General features: G+C 45.5%; 1 protein-coding gene across 5 annotated transcripts in view; it reads right to left on the bottom strand.

Annotated features, from left to right (window-relative positions):
* Positions 1-22530, bottom strand: part of PLS3 (plastin 3) — a 49837-nt gene extending 27307 nt beyond the window's left edge. Inside the window, exons 1-2 of one of the 5 annotated variants that reach the window (XM_050310249.1) lie at positions 22432-22530; positions 15939-16089 (exon numbers count right to left, since the gene is read on the bottom strand). The gene's annotated coding sequence lies outside the window, so the exon portion shown is untranslated. Of the gene's footprint in view, positions 1-3956; positions 4037-12469; positions 12490-15938; positions 16090-22431 lie in introns of those variants that run through there. The other 4 variants (XM_050310251.1, XM_050310254.1, XM_050310252.1 and 1 more) reach the window with 4 other exon arrangements.
* Between the last annotated feature and the right edge of the window lie 15 nt (positions 22531-22545).

Below are 22545 nucleotides of genomic sequence, written 5' to 3'. Positions count from 1 at the left end.
CCAGAATGTTGAAAGCTAGGGATACAACACAGAAATTTGTAGGGATTCAAGAACACAAATCCCTCTGTCTCACAGATAGAGGAAACAGAGAGCAAGCAGCTGAGGATGCTTGGCCATGTGATATCAAATCGCCCAAAGGCTAGAAGGGAAGCACAAGTCAGAGGAACACAAATGCTTGCGCTCCAGTTGTCCATGGAAGGGAAGATAAAGCTTCCCCACTCGTCCACGAAATCTCCTCCAACACATCCCCATCCTATGAGCCAGATGCACACTGTCTCTGATGCACACTAAGGAGTGAGATGCTATCCCAGGGTAGACTAGATGGATGCTTGGTCACTCTCAGTCCTAGCATCTACTAGAAGGAGGCTGAACCAACAGAAACATAAAATTGGTTTGGGACTCAAATGTAAGGGAGAAGCACTGCAAGATTTCTGAAGACCTTACACTCTTTGAAGGCTTTTGACATGGAAGCCCAGGGCCAAGTGGACTGGATGTAGGGTCAAAGCAGGGACAGAGCTGATTTTCACAGAGGAGAACAATACACTCACACACATCCATCATGCTGCAGACTTGCAGCTACAGCATACAGACTGCCTTGCTGCTCCAAATCTATTATATATATCTAGAGAGTACTTTTAATCTGCAAGGCACAGTGAAAACACAGATAAAATACCACTCAAGGCACAAATGAATCAGTCCTTAAAAGCCTCATTGACAAATACTCCTCCTAAATGTTACATTTTGGCACACTTCTGGTTTTAGCAAAGCAACTACTCCAGGATTTTCTCAAATCTTCGTTTGTGAAGCCTAGCCATGATGATGATGACTCCAGGATTAGAGAACATTTGAGATCATAACCCACCAGATTGGTTTAACTAACTTTTGAATTTCAATAGTTTGTTCATATCAGTGGAAACAGAATAGCAATATTCTCATTACCTAGCTAGTACAATGTGGAACAGGTGATCCTTTCAGGACTTCTCAGGAAAGGAAGAGCTGTATGCTCATATGCCTGGAACTTGCAAAAGCATGTAACATTCAGAGATAATTTAAACTTAAGTGCAAAAAGGTAAAAGAGAGGGGGGTCAGGGTCAGGTGTCAGCTAATGGACTGAAACTCAGAAGGCTTCATTTAAATTCCTGGCTCAGGCACAGAAAAAGTCATGCTAGCACCCCAGGAAAGTCTTATGCTGATAGCAATTCTTATTCTTGCATAGTTCCCTAAATAATGAGCAGCATTAAACACTTCCTTCTGTGTATCTTATCCATACACATCTTCACAAAAGGACCCATCTCTTACCACCTGTTGCAAAACTCAGCACCCCTCGTTTTATGAGGGGACTCTCAGAGCAATGGGGGCAAAGACAGTGGGTTCCCTGCCAGCATAAGTGAGGAGAGATGAGTATCACAAGGCTCAGTCAGTGTGAATTTTCTTCCCCAGAAGTGACTGGGACCTGCTTGCTGAGACCTGCAGGTTACCCTCAACGTGCTTTAAGCATGCATCTCCTGATTTCCCAATACTGAGCCCCAAAGGAGCCCAATTCCTTACAAGGCTGAGCTGCAGATCTCAGCCTGTGCCCTGGTCTGCAGCAGGTGGATAAAGCCCCTCAAAGCCCACACAGCCCAGACCCATCTCCATCCCCCCAGTACCTCCAGGCTCTGCTCTCGGGTAGCACCATTGCTTGGCAGGTACAGCAACTGATATTCAGTGTGGCATGATAAAGCAAGAAGCATTACTCAGTCTGGTAAACTTCCCCCCCCCCCGCCCAGGTGGGGGAATCAACCAGATCCCTAAATTAAATCACAGTACAGTCACTGCTTATTCAACGCCAGCAAACAAGCTCCTGCAAGCCAAACACCCAGCATGATGGTGCTGATCCCTGGCAAGAAGGACAAGAGGGAGTTTCAGCAATTAATATTTGAAGGGTGGGTTTCGTGCAACCTTTTAGAAAGTACAGCTGTGGTAAAGCAGTTTTGCAGACCGTTTTATCAGTTTGAAGGTAAGCAGAGCTGCCAATGGCACAGTCAGGGCTGAAATCCCAGCAGCAACTACAGCCCAGATGATAAACATTCAGAAATGTGTCAATGAATGTTTTCTTAAAAAGAAACAATAGAAACTACAAACCGTACCCTAGGCATTGTAATTATGTTTTAAAAATGTCTTAAACCCCAGGAATTTCAGTAACTTATCTCTTACCAGAAAGAGCTACTGATAAAAAAAAAAAAGAAATAAACCACCTTTTCCATCCTTCCCCTCCTGTCTGTAATCTTGTTTAGAAAGCACTAGGGAAAGAGGAAAAAAGTCAAAATAACTTGTTTCAGAAGAAGAAAGCAACACTAAATTGCAATAAATTAGTGTCACTGCATAGTTCTCCTAGTGGCTTTAGGAAGTAAGAAAAAACCCTATAAATTCACCACTTATTTACTCCAGAGAAGACGGTACAGATCCTATCCACTCTTTACAAAAGCAGAAACAATAATCTCAAAAATTAACGTGAAATGGCTAGAAGAGAAGGAAAACTGCTGTCCTTGCCTCCCAGGAAGCTGCCATGACAGGGAAATCACATTTACTCTTACTGCAGGGTGTTCCCCACACTTCACTATAATTTAACTTAATATGGGGAGGAGCAATAGGGAGCAGTCACTAGTCCAGGATCAGGCAAGCTCTACTTTGTGACTCTTGGATTTTGGACAAGCATTAATAACCTCCGCACAATGCACTCTAATTAGCAGATTTCAAGGTTATGCAGGATCTCCAAGATGCATCCAGCACTCCTGGAGCCGAGCACTAACTTCTCCTCAGGACCCTTCAAGCTGCTTTGCCTCCTCCTCCTCCCTCAGTTTCACAGCTCAGCCAGTGCCCCATACCCCTAGGACAGATGTTGTGGTTAAAGAGACTATGCACTGTAAACACCATGCAACCTCATCACTACTTTGAATTTCAGGAGAGTGTGAGAGTCCTCCAGCTGTGGAAATCATTCTTTAGAGACAGATGCATTGCAGAATAAATGAGGGTAAGAGTGAAATATCACTTTTCGGACTTTTGCCTAAGATCAAGTGTAATATCAGTTTAATAAGACATAACTAAGCAAAACCTCAGAGCAACACATTCAGCATAAACAAAATCAGGACACAAAAAAGGTTTACTAATGTGTTTTACAGGTTTGCAGACATGTTAAGTTTAAGTTTTTCAGCACAAAAAAATTCAGCATTTCAGTTCAGTACTTAAAAGTACTGGTATATAAGTGTTTTAAGCCAGTTGCTATAAAGTATTTGGAGAATGTCTACACGGGCTTCCAGCAACAAGTATAGCCGGTCATGACCAGAAAACACAGCAAGCAAGGTAAACTCCTCAGTTTGGAAACTAAATCCTGCCAGACTGTAATGCTTCCTGCCATTCCAACTGCAATAGCAAAGCCCAGCCTTTCCAGATGAGAGACCCCAAAAAGTTCAGTACCTGTCACAGCCAGCAGCCTACAGCCATTTCCCAAAAGTACCCAGAGCTCCTCACACTTTCTGCAAAGCAGACGTTTAAATATTTAACACTTCTAACATGCAAGTCTAAGCAGCTCTGCTTTGTAAAAGCCTGCTACAGACTGAGAGGGAGTAGGACTGTGTCCCAGACAGATTTCTGGGAAGGCACACCCTCTGCCCTCATTGGAACATTAAACCCTCGGTGATGCACAGTCGGTGCAACCCTCGCTGCTGCAGTTTGCACACACTGCTCAGTCAGGTGCACAGATAAATTCCAGATTTAAGCATATTAAAACATTAAATTCGTTCTGCCCACAGCTATTTTCCTCTATCTGTTACAGCAGCAGGAATCACTAGACGTTTTGCCGAGAAAAGAAAAGCAAAACAAGTCGTTGCAGGACAGTCTTTGGCTTGTGCCTGCATCCGCACAGCCAGGCAGCACCTGAACGCCAGCCCGCCCCGGGACACCCATCCATTCCTTACCTCTCCTCCTCTATCAGGGAAGGCGAATCGCTCCCTCGCCCGGCCCGAGCACTGAAGCGTCTCCCACGCCCCCAGCCCGGAGCTGGGCAGCCAACATTCCTCCCACCATCCCCGCCCAGCGATGGGAGGTCGCTTCCCGAGAGCCGCGGAGGGATGCGGTCATGTCGCGCAGAGATGCGCTAGAACGGCCCGAGCATCCCACGAGCACGGGGCACGGAGAGGGGATTCTCCCCCAACAACCAGCTCCTGTTCTTTTATTGCTTGGTACTTGGGAAAAGAAGGCAGTTAGAGACAAAGCTTTTAGGTAAGCAAACTATTTTTTTTTTTAAATTAAAAAGAAAAATCCCTCTCTTTTGCTCTTTACTATTTAAAATAAATGCATTTTGCTTTGCTATTTCTCGGCATGTCCAGCCCAAGAGCAATGCAGAACTTGTATTTTGCTTTATGTACTTATTTTATGAATGTCTTTGAAAAAACCAGAAGTTCACAGAACACTGAGAGGATCCAGACCTATTTGGCCTCAGTCTGCATTAAAGGAGGATGCTGCCTGCTATTGCACCCCACAGTTCCTTAAAAAAAAACAAAAACAAGCAAACAAAACAAAACCCAAGGCTGATTTGAATAAGTGGTTAAACACAGAGTTTGGAGCTGGCCCATACTACAGTATATTGCGTTACCTCAGCAATAAATCCCTGTCTGCTCTAGATGAAACATGGACAGACATCTGCTGCCAACCAGGAAGACACAAGCAACAGAAACATCGTGTACTGTGTCATTGCTAATGCAGTGCACAGGAGCAGAATCAATCATCAAAAAGGTTAAGTGAGTTTTCCAAACTATAATCACATATTTCAGAAATTTCTGATCCTGTTAAGTCCATAATGTTTCAGCCTTCCCATAGCTAAAAGGAAAGGATGTCATTTACTAATAAACACAATATTTGAATTAGTGAAGAATTTGAAGAACTCGTGACTGTTCTAAAAGGCAAGAATACTTGACCAATAGCGTCACTGGGGGTTTTTTGTTGTTTCTTTTTAAAAATTACATCAGCCAGGAAAGTGAGTCACTACCCAGTCCCACTTCTTGGGTATCACCTGAAAATTTAGCTTCCAGCTGTAAAGATTCAAAAGAGGTATAAAACACACCCCAAAATAAATTTAAACAGAAAACCTAACCCCAAACCCACAGCCTGACAGCTTCCTCAGGATACTAAACATCATGGAAACCAAAATAGACGTTTTTATGCCCAGAACTGCAGCTGCAAGTTAAAAGGAAAAACACTTCTGCAATCCACCAAGACCAGGCTGACTGCACATCAGATAGGGTTTAGGGAAGAATGACTTTGATTTTGCTCTGATTTACATCAGCAACCAGCTTCAGCATCACATCAGCTCCTGGATGCAAGGAGCCCAACTGGCTGCTCCAATCCAAATCAGTGGCTGAATCCAGCCTGTGAAGTCTGAGGGCAAACATGCAACAAGAACTTATTTCACGAAGTTTAGTGCCTCCACTTTGCTCTCTACATGGGAGCATATTGCACAGCATATTGCACATCCTGTAAGGGTTAGAAAGTGCTAAGGCTTTGGGGCCTGACAGGTCCTGGGGAGAGCATGCCAAAGCCCACCTCCCAAACTAGGTTGTGACTTTTTATCAGTGGCAGAGCCATTGTACAAGTAATGTCTGCTTTTGGGAGGAAAAAGAAAAGCCTCCTCTCCTTGTTTCTGGCATCTGTGTTGCTGGGACAGAAAAGCAGCACCTGCAGATGTGCAGGTGACAGATTCACGCTGCAGAGGTAGATGCCTAAAAGCCACCAGCCCATGGGTCTTCAGACCTCCACTTACTCACTTTTCTTTTTTTCAGGTAAGTGTAAAAAGCAGCCTACAGGGCTAACAGGTGTCACTGTTCCCTCTCAAAAAGGAAAGGACATCCCTAGTCACTGTCATCAGGCAGCACAGGTCCTCAGTGGCTCCACCACCAGGAGAAGTTCGATGCACACACACAGTGCGCGTGAAATACCCATTTGCAAAGGATCAGCGATAGCCAGTTTTTCCAGAGCTTTAAGAGCTCCCTGAATACTCCAAATCCAGTCCTGTCGGTCCAACCTGCAATTACACTCAAACCCAAAATAGCACCTCGGCAGTGCCAGCACCACTCATCTGTGCGTCATGCCCCGAGACTCACCACGCCGGGGTGTGGCGATGGCAGGCAGCGAACGCGCAGTTCCCCGGGCACTCCCAGCCCACTTCCTCCAACACGCCTGGTCACACACACCACTCCCCACAGTCTTCCAAAATAGGAATTCTTTTGGTAGAGACAGTATGCCAGTGTATTTTCCTCTTCCTTCCTCTTTAAAAAGCCTTTTAGGGAAGAAGAAGGTGCCTGAGGTGCTCAGGTGACATGTCCGTTCCCCTGCACAGAAGGAACATTGCCATGTAGGTTTATGCACAGGGAGAACTTCCAGCACTGACAGGATTCCTTCAGCACACCATTGCGCAAGGGGACACATCTCCTCCCCAGCTCCAGCTGCCAAGTTTCACTGGGAGGCCACTAATACATATTTGCCCTCCAGAAGTTACTCAGCGATGGCTGTGGGAGCGGCAGCTGCTGCCTTCCAGGTGACAAGAGAGAAGTTAAATCTTGGAGTCACCTTGTCCCTCTCCTTTTACCACTAGCCCTCAAGAACTGACCCTATGGCAAAGTTCTGGGGGGGAAGGGAGCTTATCCAACATGCTGTCCTCTGGCTGCAATACGCTGTGCAGCCCCACTGCTCCCCACAGCGAGTCCCACTGCCCATGTGAGGACAACCACCTGTTTCTGGACACCAGGTTTTCCTGCCCACTCCAGAAGTAATAGTTTCTAAACCTACTTAGCAGTGCCAAGAGATGTCACGCTAATATCAGAAGCTGTTCAAGACAACCAACGAAACCCATGGTGATGAGCATGCTACATCACTCCTAGTGGTTTTTTGGATGGGTTTTACCTGTGGGCACTTCTAGTTGCTGTCTAAAACAGCTTTTTGCTGGGATACAGCCAGCTCTACTGTCAATCAGCCAAGGGGGTATAAGATGTGTTGGGCCCCTCCAGCATCTCCATAGTAGATCAACCTGCATGGTCAGGGAACTGGTCTACAGCAGCCTCAGGAGAACCCAGAGCCAACAGAGTATCAGTAGACCTCAGTGGGCCTCCAAGAGCAGCAAAGGTGGCTCAGCCTCCTGCCTGCCTCTGCCTGCTCTGGTGCTGCACATGGAACATTCCCTCTCTGTAAAAAAAAAAAAGAAGAAAAAAGCAGAGAGTGGGGAGAGGCACAAAAGAATAAATAAGTGAAATAGAAGACAGCTAACCTAAGTAGTCTACTTCACTTCACTAGAAAAAAACCACCATGCTTTATGAGCCAGGGCTTTAGAGTGCAAAGCTGAGTGGCCAGCCACTATCCCATTTTGGACTGGGATCAATGACATTTGCCATGCACCAGATGCTCCCCTCCTCCAGTTCTGTCCACATTCTCTTTTAAAGATAAGGATTTTAATGAAATTATGCACAGACAGATAGAAGCACTCTCCTCTATGCTTTTCGATACAGATTGGGGTTTTGTGCACTTCTTGCTTTCGCCCTCAATTTCAACCAATGGCAGCACACATTCCATCAATGTAAACAACTATGGAAAGACGTGACAACTGAGGAGCAAGCATTTGACCTCAACTCCTCGGTTTATCAGTCTTTTTAAAGAAAAAACAGATCCATCTTTGCTAGATTTCCCCACTAAAAGCTTCCTGAGCTGCTCTGTCAGCGAGCCTGTCATCTGGAAGAAAGTAAGACATTAGTCAGGCTCATGCTTATTTAATAAAAACCTTGCATATGCAGGAGGGACTGAAAGTTAGTCTTTATTTTAAAAATGCCTGCAAACTACAGTATGATTTTGTGGTGCAAAACAGATCTGAGGGCTCGCCTGATTTATACCCTGTGCTCCACCAGTGTTCAGCTTAGCAATTAACCAGCTAGTTATTCACAGCTTAGATCAGGGAGCCATGCAGTCACCAGAGAAGTCCACAAGTATGCCCAGAACACTGTGTGAAGGATATTTCATGTCTTGCTATTTCATAAGGAAATCGGAGGCTTCAACTGATGTCAGCTCCAGGAAATGAGCCACAGGCAGATGATGCCGGAAGCAGGCTTTATATTTAGTACTGAGTCACCCACTTTATTAAATTCAAAAGACAAAAAAGGTGGGTGTGGAGAAGGAATATGTGGAAAAAAAATGAACAAGTTATTCCCTCGAGACCACAGGCCCTGGAGAGTCTAGTGTTGGGTGGGGTTTTTTAGTAAAGGGAGAGAGAAACTAAAGATGAATGACATGGGAACCCTTTCGGCTCTTTGACTGGAAAAGCAGTTGCCAGATGTGCTACACTTCCCAGGGTAGAAGCCAGCACATTGCAGGGGTGTGCAGTGCCTTTGGGATTTGCTCTGGCCAGGCAGGCAGGTCTCAGGCTTGAGCAGGCCACTACCACTTCTAAGGTTCTTTCCCATCCTTTCTCCTCTGAGCCAAAGGAGAAGACACTGGAGGAGCTTGGAATAGAGAATAGGTCTTTGGTTTTTGATGTTTCTTAAAACTTTTCTTTTTTTGCATGTCAAAAGACCTTAGTACAATCTTAACTGCAAATTGTAGCACAATGTAAATGACAGAGCACGGATTTGTTCAGAAGAGGTTTGTATTTTCATACAAGTCTGTCATAAGCTTTTTAATTTTCTGCCAGTGATAAGTCCTCTGCAGCTTGAGCAGCAGCAACAGCTTTGCAAAGTTTTCAGCTGCTCGAGCCAGACTTTTTCCCTGAGAAGACTCACTTTCTAAATACTAAAACATAAATACTGTTGCCAAAGTCAAGCAATGCACCTCATATTGACTCAAAAACTCAACTTCAAACAAGAGCCCTCTCTAATGCCAAAAATCACCAATGACTTGCCTACAGGAGCACCCTATTAAATTACTAATAAAATTAGTGTCATCTTCAAAATAATATTACAGCAGTAGAAAGGATGTGGCTTGAAAAATAAATCCGTGGGCTGTAGCAAGACTGGCAATTATGCAGAACCAGAGGTCAGAAACCACTTAATATCCTCCACCTATACCCAAGAAGAGATTATACCACTGCAGTCACAGCCTGCTCTGACCACCCAATGGACATTTGGCCAAATGCTGGCCACTCTCCAGACCAGTCCTCTGCACCCACTCCTGGCTAGTGGGAGGCTGTGGGACACTGCCACTGGGTGGCTCCTCAGTCCCACACAACCCATCTGCAGGTGACCTCCCACCATCAGAAAGGTTTCATTGCTGGTGCAGTCACTGACCAGCCTGGGCATCAGCCCACACATCTAGCCCAGTCCGGGAGCATCTCCAAGGAGGGACTGGTATCTCATCTGGACATCCTGCCAGGGACACGTGGCCCTTCATGTTGTGCAAGGGGACCTACAAGTTCAGCTGTGTTGAGTTAGTCCAGAATCTCATCTCAAGGGACCTTGAAACTTTCTCTGGTATTTAGATCACGCATTTGTTGGCTTCTCTCCAACTGCTCCTTTTGTCTCAGACCCCAACAGAAAATATCCTTTAGGATGGACCTGCTGGACAGGACAACTTCAGAGGTTCCCACAACTACTGCACTCTTTTCAAACTTGTAGAAAGGTGAGGTAGAGCCACTCACATATATACTGTAAGTTGCCATCACCCATAGCCTTCAGGTCCCTGGAGTGCAATCTTCACCACACAGCTCATTACACTGTTAATTAGTGAGCTGCCCCACATTTTCCATACCATAAAAAACTGCTACTAGTAGCAGACTGATTTCTATGCTGTGAAGCCGGTCTTTGCTTTGATGGGTAGATTTCTTGTATTCTCTAGTCTGTTGTTGCTGTTGAGTTTAATGCTTTATGAATTAGTATTAAGAAAAATCCTCATCCTAACAATTTGAAAAAGCAAACAAACAAACAAAAAATCTACAAATGCTACATAAAGCCAAGACTAAGCAAGGCTGTGTTATTCAACAGGAGGCATGAAGCAACTTTGTGGCTCAGGCAGGAGAGGTAAATCTATAGCTTGGGAACAATGACACCACAAGGTACAACGTGGACTACACCAAAGAGGTCCAAATGCTGAGCAAGAATATCAGCTGAGAGAGTTACACGTGAAAGGGCAATGCACTGAAAGAAAGTGCAATGCCTTGCTATGTGCCAAGTTGATATCAACCCAATGCACAAAGCCTTAATTGCTAAAGTGAATCATTGACTGGTACTGGTTGTAAAGGCTCTTGCATAACAGGGGTTTCCAAGGCCATTGGTACAGGGCAGAATCTTACTCCATTTCATCGCTTCCCAAATCTTTTTTATATAGGCCTTCAGAACACAGGGGACCAACAAAAATAACCCTATGTAACACAGAAAAAGGGTATATAATACTTAGAGAACGGGGAGGAAGTAGGGGAGACACAAAGGTTTTTGTCATTAGTGATGGATATAATTAAGTAGGATGGGCACTGCCACAACCATCCATCCAGTGCAGGTACAGTAACTTCCAGGAGCTTCTTAGGCAGAAGCAATTTAAGGTTTTCAACAAGAAGTCTGACTATGCTGCTTTTGCTTGAGCATTTGGTTTATATAAAACAATGGCAAGAGCCCAGCTGGAAATTAGATCAACGAGAACATTACAGAGGGGTGGGCAACAGAAGGGCAGGAGCAGGATTGCACTGGAACCTCCCATCCATATCCCCAAGGAAAGCTTAGTCCCAACCTTGGCCAAACAGTGCAGAAAGGAACAGGCTAAAGTTTAGGTCAGACATTAAGGCTGTTTATTCAAAATATTTTCAGTTTTCAGAATGCCTAGTTTCCCCTCTCTCCTTGTAGAAAGGTGAATTCTACCTAAGTGAGGATTCAGAAAATTGCTTATTACTTCCAGGAGCACTGAGAAAAATGAATGTTTTGGTAAATGTATTTCCATTTGTTCTCTACTGACCTTCAGAATGTTGCTATCATCTCAGAAACAGTTCTTAAAAGCAGGGGCCAACCTTCTCCCTGAATGCCTGCACAATAGCAATCATAAAGGGTAACTTTATATACACCTACAACACCCTATGTATTCCCTAAAATAAAGTCTTCACAATGCATTTTCGGAGGCAAAACATTTTGTGCGAAATTCAGGAAGAAACAATTTAATTGCAATATTGTTTTGGAACTCACTTCCTTTATTTCTGTGACCAGCTGGAGACAAGCACCTTATTCTATGCTGGGTCAAGGAAATGTTTAACTACAGGATTTATAGGAGAATATATATGTGTATATACACCATCACAGCACTGCAGCTGCTCGACAGTTATAGCAGAAGGTAAACATTGTTTTAACCCAAGGAAAACAGGGACGGGCTGGAGTATCATTAATGTCCTGCTGCACAGGCTCCAAGGCAGGAGAGCATCCAAGCCCATCCCTAGGACAAGACTCAGCATCCTGGAATCTCAAAACCACAGCCCTGCTCCAAACCCAAACAACGCTTCACAGACCCTTCCTGGCTGATTAGCAGGAAGAAGCACAAGACTGCGATGGCAGCACGAACAAGGACCCACAATTTATGATCTTTCAGACACTGTTTAGTAAGTGACCCAGCTGAAGCACTGCTTCACCAAATATGAATGCCAATTACAGGGATGGGTAGTTTGAATTCAAGTTTCCACTTGGTTAGTGCTGTTCTGGGCACTCTGAAAACTTTGGTGCTTGCCCAGCAGTTCATCTGCTGAGAGGGGCTGTGCTGAGCTCTGCCATGAAAATGGAGAGAGAGACTGTGAAAACATGGGATCTCATTCACCATTCCCATCCTTCCTAGCAGGGCAGAGTCAAAGGCAGCAAGTTCAGTCCTACTGTTTGTGAAAGTAAAACAAGACACTCTTCTACCTTGTAGCACTGGAGAGACAGCAGAAGAGGCAGATCAGCAACCCCCTGTGATTTTGAGCATAGTCCATGGAGCAGAAGTCCCAGTACGTGGGCTTCTGCCACCAGGGACCACATGCACTGGAAAATCACTGAGGCAAAGACCAATACAAACATTAAAAAAAACTCAAATCTGATCAAATTGAGGAAGAGACACATGCATTGCTATGAGCATGGTAACCCAAAGTGCTCCAATATCCAGTTTCTTTTGCAAGCTTACAGGTCTATCGTAGGTAGGATGTTCCCATAAAACAAAACTACTCATCTCTCCACTCCATCTTGACATGAACTGCATCACTCACAGTCACTATTTCTGGCACTGACAATGCAGAGTGTTACGTGGTACTCTCAGCATGCAGAACAGGTCCCATCTCACTCACCCAGTCAGCTCCTGGGATGCCAAGCTGCAAAGATACTTTGAGGGAAGGAGCATACAGAAAAGAAGGACTCCAGCTATAGTTTTCAGATAACACAACAGACAGGAAAGAACATGGAAATGGCACACAGGTGACTGTGCAAACTTATTTCAGTAACAATCCACTGCACATCACCTTCTATCCAATCCAGACAGGGTATGAGTGTCTGTTATCCAAGGTCTTCAACTTGCATTTCAAACTTCTTGTGCATTCAGCTCTTGAAAGCTCTAATTTAATCCCTAACATATTAGCAAAAAATAAGCCACACAGATATAAATTGAGTGCAGAATCACATCCACTCTTTGTGCAAGTATGTTCTTCTAGTGTCAAAATACTTTTCATATGTTGATCTTCAGGAAAGAAAAAAAAAAAAAGCATAGGAGAACAAAGGTGATTCTTCTCAAGCTTTCTTTTCCTCCACCACAAGAGACAACAATTTCAGTAGCAATCCAAGAGGATGTCCCCAGAACTCTGCACTCAATTGTTTTTCTTTTTTCTTTCCCCTAACAAGAAGTCTCCCCATCATCTGGAACCGAGGCAGCAGAAGCAGTTCTAGCACACAAAACTCTGGCAGAAGCTGCACTAATAGGACACAGGTCAGGGTCAGGATTACCTATTGCCAGAGGTGAGGTCACTCCAGCAGTCACTGACACCCCCAAAACACACAGCATCTCCCCAAACCACAGCCACACTCAGCAGCTGACACAGGAAACACTGATACAAGCCAGCAGCATTTCTGATGTAACTCAGCCTGTCTCATCTACCAAATTATGAGATTTTCTTCTTTATGTTTTTTTCCCAAATTGGTGTTTTTCCTTGTCTTGACCTGACCCTGCAGTGGGTAGCAGCTCACTTTGCCTTGTGTAAGTTTCTGTACTGATACAATTTTTAAAAACATCCTAGCTAGCATTTTTTTCCAAACAAAATTCAGTTTCCTATAGAAAAAAAAAGTCTGTAGTTAAGACATAACTGCAGGAGTCAGTTTTTCCACTTTAAGAAACTGAGATATGAGCAAATAGCCCCTTGACTCTCAGTTACATTAAAAACATGCAACTAACTGAGTTAGACAAAGGTTGAAAGCTCGTCCCTAGGCTTTGGGAGAAATAAAATCCTTCTAGTATCCTTCTACAGCCAGTTTCGTGACTGTTTCAAAAAAAAAAAAAAAAACAAAACTGTTTACAAAGGTTTTATGAGACACAATATTTCACATTTTCAAGTTTTTTTTACAATCTATCTAGTCTAGAATAAAAGAACAAGAAACAGAACAGGCCAAGGCAGAGTCTACAAAAACTGAAAAGAAAAAAGCGTTTTCTCTCATTACAGAGAGACCTTTGATCGACAAGGTCATGTAAACCAGGCCCACAGAGCACACTAGTCATAAACAGCCGTGAACAGGCAATGGGCAGAGTCTCCCTGCCCTCCTCCCATCACACTCCCCTGCTCATTTACTCCCACCCCTGCCCTAAACAACCATAAAGGCTTATGGTTAAGCTGGAGGAATTGCTAGGCAGCACCGCCCGCTTCCACATCCCGGATCAGCCGCATCCTGCCTTCCCCTGCGGAGCGGGCAGGGGCCTGCAAGAGGCTGGTGTTTGTTACTACCCTGTAAAACAAATCACTGCCCTCACCAAGCATGGTCAAGGACAGTGGAAAACAAACCACACAAGAAGTCAACAGTTGAGGCTCACGAGGTAGAGAGCAGATGCCCAGGGCAAGGAGACACTTGGATCTTCCCTCTGCTATCCCACGGCCAACCACTCAGATGTGCCTGAGAAGCTTGGGTTTGAGGCTTAACTTTTCCAATAGGCAGTGGGAGAGTGAGTTCACCACACCAGATACTGGTCAACCTCTTGCCCTTGATGGTTTTTTCCTGTTTTATAAGAGGAGGAAGGAGTGTGCAGCTCAGGTCTGGACAGACAGGATTGAGCTGGAGATTGTGGGGCAGGAGCAGTCTCCTGGCCACTGGACTTCCATCTGACCACTTAAGATGAGACATTATTAAAGTGGCAGCCTAATGTATCGGCTGTAGTCTACAGTTTTCAACTCTTTCAGGTCCTTCAAGAAGCATGGCTAAAACTTTACTCAACATCTACAATAACAACGTGGCTGGCAGTCAGACACCTGGCTCTACACCTTCCCGACACCAGTCACCTTTGCACTTTTGGATGAATTAACAGCAAACAGATTTTCTGAGGTATTTTATAGCTGAAGGGTTTCCCTTGGCTGCCAATATCCCAGAAACCAAGACATAGATTGTGTTGTGCACAGTTTTCTGTCTGATGAAAAGGAAGACTATTTTTAATTCAAGCCTACGTAGGGTGCGGCTCAGTCTCCAACCAGGCCAAAAAGCCACTATAATCCACAAGACCAGTGCCTGGCAATCTCTGCTTGCAGGCTGATGTCTGTTCTATTTTGGGGATGGGAGGAATTTAGAATAAAAAAGATATATAAATTAAAAACAAAGGAGGCTATGAAAAGTGAATAGAGGGAAGGGCCAGACTTATCCTGTGTATTTTGGTCTAAAGAACAGGGCTCTAAAAGGACACAAATCAGAATTACTTTCTTTTCCATTTCCTACAGCAGATTATAAAGTATAATTTACAACATGGGCTGAGGAGAGTACAGCCCCACTATATTTTGTGCAGAAGAAAAAGCCAATCCATGGCTCCTTGCACAGTAATGAGAGCCTTGGAAGAATGAGGCAAGAAAATGGTCACCAGCCATGGACACAACACAGGGATCTTATACAAGGTTTCCTATCTCAGATACCAATGAAACAACTCTTGGGATGCCTTGTTGTTTTGTGTAGTTGGGACTGCAAAAACGTCATATCAGAGGATTGGAAAATAAGTTTTGTTTATTTAGGTTTATGGTCAACAGGAAACTGACCCATTAAAAGCAGAGATTTTTTGTACTCTCAGCACCTAAACGAACCCAAGATCACATAGACTTCAGACATAAACACACAACTAGGTTTTATTTGTTACAGGCACTGTCCTAACTTGGCATTCAAGCCAACTCAACACAGCCATTTACTTTGCCACATTAAGCCCACCTTCCTTGAAGTACACAGGTCATTTGCCTAAAAGTGAGTACAGAGAGCTTCTCTCATAGCCCTTTCCCATCCATCCATAAACCGTGAAACACTTGCATAGGCATCAGCATCCCTAGAGCTCCTTCACCTGACCAGGGCTGGATCATTAACCCAACTACAGAGATCTGCAATTACTTCTCTGGGTAGAATGCAAAAAGGGCAGAACGCAAGAGATGGTACATTGGGATAACTGGAGGACCAGTAACAATGAACCTCAACACTGTTAATAACTCAGTCACAGACTTCTTTAGAGAAAAAGCCAACATCTAAGCAACACTGAAGTTTAACCCAGGTTTTATATGCACAGTAGCAAGACTGAATGTCGAACACCTCAACACATATGATCACTGCCAATATCACTTTGTCCTTCCTTGTTCTACCTATAAAAGTGACCTCATCAACTACCTGCTCTCACTTCCATCACTAAGGGCAGTATGTGATGAGGAAACAGTGAATGAGACAGTGAAATCTATTTTCAGCTTTAAAAAGAAAAAAACCAAAAAAGCTTACTTCAAAACAGCAGTAATCAGGCCTCCTGCAGAGACACTACACTTTATCTTCCCTTGAAGATCACAGTAGTAGTCTCTCTTCCTAGCTATGCAGTGGGGACTTCCAGCAGCATCTGTGAGCCGTCACTCTTTTTACAGGAACAAAAAACCTACTGAAGAGGCAGGAAAAACAGCTGTAAGCATTTCAGAGAAGGAAATGAGACAAGGAGACTGGTTAGAAGCATATGGCCCATATGGATTGACATGAGCAGCAGTCCTAACCAGAGCTTCCCATTTCAGACAGTTGTCCAGCTCCCCACATCCTCAGATGCATGTCAAATCAACAATTATTTTATTTCTTCCATACTGACTCCCAAATGCTAGTAATACACAGGCCACCACAGCCCTTGGGAACAGTCTGGATGTTGCAGGAAGAGCCAATTCACCCCCAGGAACGTGCACATTGCCCCACAGCACAGGGTGTCAGTATGGACCAACCAGCACAGGGGGACACAAGGAAGGGGGCCTAAGGCAAGCCCACCTGCCAAGGATGCTGCATTTCCATGGACAGTGGTCAGCCTCACGGCTCACAGATGCTGAAAGGTGGAGATAAACTAACAGGAATCAACTAGCAAAACAAACAAAAGGGAAAGAATAACTGTCAATAGCTCCATCTCTGCTGATAGCAACTCTCCTGTGGACTGGGAAGCTCCCTCTTCATCATCATACCATTCACAACCCAGTGACAAAACCAGCTTTGAGTAGCCCAGGCATTAACCCACAAAACCCAGATGTGAAACCCTAGCTGTTAGAGGAGCACATGTGATATAATTCTTCCAAGCAGGCCAGACAGGACTTGCTTATCATTCTTGGCATTTGTAATCTATTACCAAAAAAAGCCAACAGACTATAGATTCCTGAGAGACCAGCAGATGCCACAGTGACTGAGTGGTCTGGCCTGGCTGGCCACTGCAGCTCAGCACCCTGTCCAGGGAGGTCCACACCCCTGATGGGAACAGAGCTGCTGGGAGAGGGTGGACCAGGCCAAACAGGAGTCCTGCTGTCAGGGCAGCTGTTGGTCAGCAGCACTGACATCAGACATACCCATCATGGGGAAGAGTTCTATTACCTCCAACACCACCACCTGTGTGGGAATAGAGTGCAGATGGGCATGTCCTCTCCTCCCACCCCACTCTCCAGCCCTATTAGGTGGACACTTCTGTCTTCCGGCTCCACTGATTAACCCCATTTTCTTGCTCAGCTTGTACGAGGAGACCAGTTGCTCTTTACATGGCTGGCAAATCACACAGGAACCAAATACCCAAAACCTCAAACACAGCACCTGCTGCCCATGTTGGGCTCTGCAGCCACCAACACACAAGTCCCATTTTTCAGCTGTAATCAAATCATCTCCTTGATCATCAGTGAAAAGGGTGGGCCTCCGTCACTCTCCCCATGCAGCACATCCCCAGTGCTGCAGCACACCCACCCCAGGTTACTGGTGCCATGTGCCAAAGGAGATGGGGTGGGCTGGGGGCTGCAGCACAGCAAGACAAGGCAGGAGGATTTCTGACAGCTGGAATTCCCTGTATTCGTGCTGATGGCACCTGTGAGCAAAACCATCCAGGTAAAACCGAGGAAATCTACATCTAACCCAGCCCTTCCCTTGAGAAACGTGCACAAACCAGGAGACTTCTCGCAGACTGTGCTGCAGTGCTCCAGTTGAATCTCACAGCATGTGATGGAGAGGTGTTATCCAAGTCTCCACTTCCGAGAAACCTGACCTAGAGGCAGGAAGAACATCCAGGGCAGGAAACACTAGCAAGGATGGACAGAAAAGACCAACCCAGCACCTACAACTTCAGCACTGAAGAGCACAAAGTAGGCAGCTGCTAAGACTGAAGCTGTACTAAATGTTTCTGTGTCTAAGCACCACTCACCCCATACCCACTCCCAGCACAGACCATGCAGAGATACCTATTTTTAGTTCCCTGCCATTCAGTAAATCCAAGAGAGACAGTACACCCAAACCCCTGTGTATGGAGCAGGGGACACAACAGTAGTTCATTCATGACCAGCAGTCACATGGTTGAAAGTGATTACAGTTGTCCACTCACTGTCAGCTGCTGCAGCTCACAGGACCTCCAGGATGGACAGTTAGCATCATTTCTCCCAGCCACAGCACCCAGAGCCCAGATGTTGGACCATCACCCAACTGCCTTCACTTCTCACACTTCCCACCTACTCATCTACCAGTAACAAGAGTAGCACGTACCTCCGAGCTGGAAAGGGCTTTAATAGTGCAAGCAGGAATAGATTATTCTGCATTAGAGCCTGAGCAAGTCCCTGGGATGATCAGAGGGGAAACGGTCCTTTTTATGCCCTCCCCTACCAGCAGTGCTCAGGCAGACCTCTGCCACAAACACAACCACTGCTGCTTGTGCAATAAACCAATTCCCAAAATACGAACAGGAATGTAGGTGCAAAGATGTCAACAGATGCCTATCAAGGGGTCTGGGGACCGGGGATAGGTGATCTTGTGACATTCATTGCAGTAACCCAACAAATACTGATTTAATTCAGCCTTGCATCACCCTCATTAAAAGAGCTGGTCTCAGTTTTGCAATATGCTCGAAAAGAAAAGATATTCAGAAATGTTTTGCTCTGCATACACATTAAGGTTGTTTGGTAAACTTTTTTAATTCAGTATTTAATTCTACTTTTCACACATCTGGTGATAGGAGTTTCTGGATTCATGTTTGGTTTTTTCGATGTAATTAACAATTATAATTACTCCACGAGCTCAATGTCCAAAAAGATACACAGATTAATTATGCACACTGGTATTTACTTCGAAAAGTGCTGAGTATGCAATGGTCAGCAATTAGTTAATAAATATCAACACATAATATTGTGGCTATTTGCAAGGAACTTCTCAGTAGTAACTAGTAAGTTAAAAATTAATATCTGTTATTGCACCATGCAACTTGATAGCTTGACAGTCATGTTTAAACAGCTGGCCCCAAGAGATGAGAATTTGCTTTTTTATGCTTAATTACTGCTTTAATATACACGGAGCAAAGGTAATAGTCAAAGCCTGAACAAACCCACGATTTAAACCGTGTTTCTATTGCTGTACATTGCTACAACGTAGCACAGAAAAAACCAAGTTGTAGCTGCACGAAATTTCCCTGTCCAACCCTCAGCAAAACGCAAAGCAACACTGTAGCAGTGGCGTCTCCCTCCTTCCATCCTCACATTTCCGTTCCACTCTCTTCACAATCAGAAACACCCCCACGTCCCTGCACAGGGTTAACCTGCCTCCCAGCGTGACAGGTCAAGAGCTGCCCTTGTGAACACCATTAGAGAGCTGGGGCTGTGCTTTGTAGGGCACCGATGGATCTGTACAAAACCTGTGCTGGAATAACGCAAGCAGGGTTGATGCTGCTTTTCCATCATCTCCTCTGCCACAGGCAGTTCACGTGCAAGAAAAATGAAGCTAACAGGCCTGTATCTAAAGAGGGAGGATGCTGGTCCACACCTCTCAGCACTTAATGAAGTGAAAAGATGCAAAACATTGTAACTTAAAAACAAACTAACAAACAAACCCCACCCACAAAGAAGAAAAATACCACACTGAAAATTCTGACATAAAGCAGAACTTACTTGGCCTTGGGCTCTGCTGAAAACACAGCCCCTTTGTGTTTCACCACCTATTATTTAATACTACGTAAAATAGATTACCAAGAACACTATCTGTGTGTTGGGACACGTCACCAAACAAATTAACACCACCTTAAATATCACCACCAAGACAACCTCAGGTGCTAAATGAGCCACTGATCACACCATCTACTTGGATAAGGAAATCGATTACAGTATCCGTGATGGGCACACCCTCCCCAAACTCACTGCCAATCACTTAAAAGAGAAGCATTTCACGCTCCTGACGCATTACACTACAGACACTGAAAAAATGCAACTCCTCTGCTGATGCTCCAAGCGGAGCACTTGCAGTTTTACTACACAAAAGACATGCAGTTTACCTATAAAGTTATTCACAAGGCACATAGATCACTTAAATCACCAGCAGCTGCTTCAGCACAACTACTGAATTAAGGCCCCTAACATCCTTCCCGACCAATCACTCAGCAGCATTTTCCCTTGCTTCCTTCAAGTCAAAACTGTTGTCTTTCTGCTTCTCCAAAGCTGCACCAGAAAGCCAAGTAAACACAGGAAAGAGTTACTAGAAGATCCCGCATGAGTGGATTCAGCAGCAAACCCATTTAACAAGGCTGCAACTCCTTCACTCACCACCTTAATCTCACAACAATTGAAACCCGGAACAGAGAAGTCAGTAAGGGAGCCCCAGGGGAAGGGGTTCCTCTGCATTTATCGCAATTCCAAGCATCCATCAGCCAAATACCTAATGAAGTCATCAGTTCCCAGAGCCCTGTCCACTGGGAAGCTAATCTAGCAAAAACTAGTAAATAGGTTTCTGGAGTTTTGGGCATTCTTTAATCTGGGGAGATGTTTGCCTATTTTATAGGAGGGGAAACTTAATCAGATTAACTTTGATAAGAGAACAAAGACCCCAGTTAAACATAATTCTTTATATCTAGCACTGAATAACTGAGTTTAATAATCACATTACAATCTCTTAACTCAGACAAAGAATGAGTAATTCATCTTTCACAAGCAGAAAATTCCTTCAAAGGAGCTTGGTTACAACCAAGCTACATCCTCAAATTGTTAAACCTTTGGCAAGATTAACAGGCTGTGATAACAGTAGAGTTTCAAAAATACTTCTCTTAGCAAATTATTTTATAACTTTTTTAAAAATTATTCAGATGCAGAACAGCAGATTTGGAATTTAAAGTCTCCGCGAGCACACACCCCACACATAAGACCATCAAACACCCCCAGGGCAAAAATCAGCTTCAGAGTATTGCACCCAGGGGACTTGCCTTGTGTCCACTAATCCCCCTGAATCACTGCTCTCCACTTACAAGCTACCAGCAGCTCCTCAGCACAAGATTTCTTTTCAAAACAGATTGAATTTCTATACATCATTATGCACAGCACTAACACATGTTGATCTTGGTAACTATTCCCTCTTTATATCCAGGTTCCAGCTGTTGTCTTTAAAGTTACTCTGAGCAAGTCTCCCAGCATTAAGGAGTTTCTCGGATTACCAGGCCCACTGGAGAAGTCACAAGTGTTACTGGTGGAACAATGGCTCCGAGTTTTCATGCAAAAGCAATTTATCTGAGATATCTATTATCTTTTATAGTCTCTTCTACAGATTGACCAAAAACAGGAAGCCCAGCTCTCACATTCCACGGGAATTGTGTAACAGCAATAACAACCTCGGAGGCTGATTTGATGGCATTTGCTCGGAGCTATACCAGCAGCTCTCCTGAATAGACATCTATGTGTACAAGGGATGCCCTTCTTGAAGGTACAGATGCTCTTACAGACACATGCAAGCTGTCCCAAGGACGTCGGTTCCCACGCACATGTCTCAGAGCTGCTTAGATAAAAACTTAACACTGTGGCATAGTCATGACTGCAGAGTTTGTTGCCTCTGCGAGCACTGGGATTTGATACTATCCGTTAGAATAGTTACAGCCAGCGTCAGGGTGTCCCAGCCTTTCCTAAGCAAACGAAAGTCTGAAGTTTTACCTCCTGAAAAATTCCATGCTCTTCCCTTCCTCTTCCCCTCCTCAGGCTCCCAACAAGAAGCCATTGTTAGGGGGAGCAGGGTGACACTTCCTCTCCCAGTCCAAATTAGAGATGCATAAAAATAAACTCATACAGCTGTCCCATGAGGTCAATTTATTTCACCCTGCTTCTATTAGAGGAAAAGTCGCCCCCATTTCCTCACTTTTTCTGCTTTGGGAATACTATCCTGAACAAAAGATAAAAGTTAAACGCAAACCGAACCCCTTTTCAGCGCAGCCCTGCGGGAACCCGCAGCGGGAAGCGGCACCTCCCCGCCCCTCGGTCGGGCTCTGCTTTCCCCCAGCTCGCACAAAGCCCCAAGTTTGCGGGAGCCAGGGCTCCATCCCAGCGCGGAGCCGCGGCTCGGCCGCGGGCAGAGCATCTCCCGCCCTCGGCCCGCCCCGGCTCAGCCCGGGGGTGAACTTTTCTAGGGGGATGAATCAGACAAGTGCCTTTTCATCGCCGCGGGGAGGCTGGAAGCGGCGGCAGGAGCGCGCCCGGCGGACACGTCCTCTGCGTCCCGGCGGGCACCGACACTCCCGGGCTCTGCGCCCGCCCCGCTGTCCCGGGACCCCGCCGGGGACACGCCTGGTCGGGAGCGGAGCCGGGCGGCAGCGAGGGCCGGGCCGGGCCCCGCGGAGCCCCCGGGCCAGTGGGTGCCTCCTCCGCTCCCACCGCCGCCGTGGCCGGGATGCTCCGCGCCGGCGGGCGGCACGTCCAGGCGGCGGGGCGAGCGCCGGCAAACTTTCCCCAAGTTGTGGCCGCGCTGGAAGAGCCCCGAGAGCACTCACCGCTCGCTCCGTGCCGTTCCGAGCCGTCCCGCCGTGCCAGTCCAGCCCTGCTGCCCGCGCTCAGCGCGCCCCAGCCCCGCCGCCCCGGCCGGATTGGGCCGCACGCCTGCACAT

The sequence above is a fragment of the Myiozetetes cayanensis genome, unplaced genomic scaffold, assembly GCF_022539395.1.
Source record: "Myiozetetes cayanensis isolate MyiCay16 unplaced genomic scaffold, myiCay2020 scf15, whole genome shotgun sequence".
NCBI lineage: Eukaryota > Metazoa > Chordata > Aves > Passeriformes > Tyrannidae > Myiozetetes > Myiozetetes cayanensis.
This window is presented reverse-complemented; position numbering and strand designations above follow the sequence as displayed.